Below are 3,664 nucleotides of genomic sequence, written 5' to 3' on the forward strand. Positions count from 1 at the left end.
ATACATACAACTTCGAAAAGGACCCAATATCGTAGGTCCATATGGATTATTACAGCCAGTAGCAGATGGTGTAAAACTTTTCATCAAAGAACCAATTTATCCGCTAAATTCATCTACCACATTATTCATAATATTGCCAGTCCTAGCCTTATTATTAGCCTTATCAATTTGACTTCCACTACCCCTACCCTTCCCACTAGCTGACCTAAATCTAGGCCTTCTATTCCTAATCTCCATATCCAGCTTCATAGTTTACTCTATCCTATGATCTGGTTGGGCTTCAAATTCCAAATACGCTCTAATAGGCGCCCTACGAGCAGTAGCCCAAACTATCTCGTACGAAGTGACCCTAGGAATTATCCTACTCTCATTAACTTTATTCTCAGGTGGATTTAACATACAAACATTCATAATTACACAAGAACCAATATACCTAATATTTTCATCTTGGCCACTGATAATAATAGGATACATCTCCACATTAGCAGAAACAAATCGGGCACCATTCGACCTAACCAAAGGAGAATCCGAACTGGTATCCGGATTTAATGTTGAATACTCCGCCGGACCGTTCGCCCTATTCTTTCTAGCAGAATATGCCAACATCCTAATAATAAACACTCTTACAACTATCCTATTCCTTAACCCAGCCCACATAAACAACACCCCAGAACTATTCTCTCTATCATTAATATCAAAAGTAATACTACTCTCAGCAGGATTCCTATGAATCCGAGCCTCCTACCCACGATTTCGATACGATCAACTAATACACCTACTATGAAAAAACTTCCTTCCCATCACCCTAGCATTATGTCTTTGACATATATCAATACCAATCACCTCCTCCGGACTACCTCCAATACTATAGGACACGTGCCTGAACTAAAGGGTTACCTTGATAGGGTGAATAATAGAGGCTAAAACCCTCTCGTCTCCTTAGAAAAGTAGGACTCGAACCTACACCAGAGAGATCAAAACTCTCTATACTTCCAATTATACTACATCCTAGTAAAGTCAGCTAACTAAGCTATTGGGCCCATACCCCGAAAATGTTGGTTTAAACCCCTCCTCTACTAATAAACCCACACACAAGTGTAATCATTACTTCAAGTCTAATTATAGGCCCCCTACTTACAGTATCTAGCAACCACTGAATCATAGCATGAACTGGTCTAGAAATCAGCACCTTAGCTATTATCCCATTAATCGCTAAACAACACCACCCACGAGCAATTGAAGCAGCCACCAAATACTTCCTAACACAAGCAACTGCTTCAACACTAATCTTATTTTCAAGTATTATAAATGCCTGAACACTAGGACAATGAGATATTACACAAATATCCAACAACACTCCGTGCATAATCCTCACTACAGCCCTAGCCATCAAATTAGGACTAGCTCCATTTCACTTTTGATTGCCAGAAGTACTACAAGGGGCCACCACAATAACAGCCCTAATCTTAACTACCTGACAAAAATTAGCTCCACTATCCCTACTAGTAATAACCTCTCAATCCCTAAATACACCACTAATATTAACACTAGGACTAACATCCACCCTAATCGGTGGATGATATGGACTAAACCAAACCCAACTACGAAAAATTATAGCATCATCCTCCATCGCCCACCTAGGATGAATAACCGCAATCCTTACTCTATCCCCTAAACTCACACTACTTACATTCTACACATACATCATCATAACCTCAACAACATTCCTAATAATTAAAACTTTAGAAACAAACATAATCTCCGTAATAATAACATCATGAACAAAATTACCAACACTAAACACTATAATAATACTAACCCTTATATCACTAGCCGGCCTACCCCCACTAACAGGATTTATTCCTAAATGATTAATCCTCCAAGAACTAACCAAACAACACATATTCATTATAGCCACTGCAATGGCCCTAATCTCACTACTTAGCCTATTCTTCTACCTACGAATCTCATACTACACAACCATCACACTACCACCAAACTCAACCAACTACCTGCAACAATGACGCCACAAAACCAACAAAAAACTCTACCTAGCCACAATAACCATACTATCTATTACCCTCCTACCAATTACACCAACCCTACTAACCATCCCATAGAAACTTAGGATCAAGCCTATTAAACCAGAGGCCTTCAAAGCCTCAAACAAGAGATAAAACCTCTTAGTTTCTGTTAAGGCCTATAAGACTCTATCTTATATCTTATGAATGCAACTCAAACACTTTAATTAAGCTAAGGTCTTACTAGACAAATGGGCCTCGATCCCATAACAATTTAGTTAACAGCTAAATACCCAATCCAGAGGGCTTTTGCCTATCTTTCCCGCTCTCTAAAAAGCGGGAAACCCCGACACCAACTAAAGTGCATCTTCAAATTTGCAATTTGACATGAATTTCACTACGGGGTTTGATAAGAAGAGGAATTAAACCTCTGTCAAAAGGTCTACAGCCCAACGCTTAACCACTCAGCCATCTTACCTGTGATTTTAACCCGTTGATTTTTCTCTACCAACCATAAAGACATTGGCACCTTATACTTTATTTTCGGGGCCTGAGCAGGAATAGTAGGCACAGCATTAAGTTTATTAATCTGCGCAGAATTAAGCCAACCGGGGACCCTTTTAGGAGACGACCAAATCTACAATGTTATCGTCACAGCCCATGCTTTCATTATAATTTTCTTCATAGTTATACCAATTATAATTGGTGGATTTGGAAATTGACTTGTACCATTAATAATTGGAGCACCAGATATAGCATTTCCACGTATAAACAACATAAGTTTTTGACTTTTACCCCCTTCATTACTATTACTTCTAGCATCATCAGGAATTGAAGCAGGCGCAGGCACAGCCTGAACTGTATACCCCCCACTAGCCGGAAACCTAGCCCACGCTGGTGCCTCTGTAGACCTAACTATCTTTTCTCTCCATTTAGCAGGGGTATCTTCAATTCTAGGGGCTATCTAGACAATGGTGTATGTCTATTATTACAATTTGTTTTTCACCGATCCCTATGAGTTGTGTCACACTGTACAACAAGAAGTAAGTGAGTGCTTTCGGTACCACTAGGCATTCTGCAGCATATCTTGGGAACTAATTAAGATGAATTTTCCAAACAATAGAATTGTATTGAGTATCAAAAACACTGCAAAGAATTCTGTGCATGATAAAAGCAAATACATTAAAAACTTAATAAATGTATTGGTCAGAGCTTAAAAAGGATAAAACACTTTCATGTCCACTTTAGCTACAAATACAGCAGCGGTGGCTCTCACAGCTCAGTGAAGCTGTGGTTATCTTTAATGTCCCCCAGTGTGGAGTGGTAGGGATGTGGCCCCTGCTGCCACAAGGAATGTTGAGGGCAGTGTAGGGAGGTGCTATAATGGAGCTCTCCATGGACTGTACAGAGATGTGAGCCTGTGATTATTGAACCTGTAAGTCCACAAGAGTCTGCAGCTTGTGTGTTTGCTGCCAGAGAAGCCCCATTATGTGCATCTCCCTCTTTGTTTCCTGATGGGACTTCTGGGCCTTTCTCCACAGAGTTCGCAATATTCACCCTCCAGGACCTCTACTCACAGTATGATGCAGCACTGGCTTGCATGATCTCACTGAACATGTCATCTTGAGGCATCTTCTTTCTGC

The 3,664-nt window shown here is 40.1% G+C and overlaps 1 pseudogene; it reads left to right on the forward strand.

The window, feature by feature from the left end:
- Positions 1-1,085: 1,085 nt before the first annotated feature.
- LOC135982439 (NADH-ubiquinone oxidoreductase chain 2-like) lies at positions 1,086-2,497 on the forward strand (annotated as a pseudogene).
- Positions 2,498-3,664: the final 1,167 nt, after the last annotated feature.

This window comes from Chrysemys picta, chromosome 1 (genome assembly GCF_011386835.1).
Source record: "Chrysemys picta bellii isolate R12L10 chromosome 1, ASM1138683v2, whole genome shotgun sequence".
In the NCBI taxonomy this organism is placed as follows: Eukaryota; Metazoa; Chordata; order Testudines; family Emydidae; genus Chrysemys; species Chrysemys picta.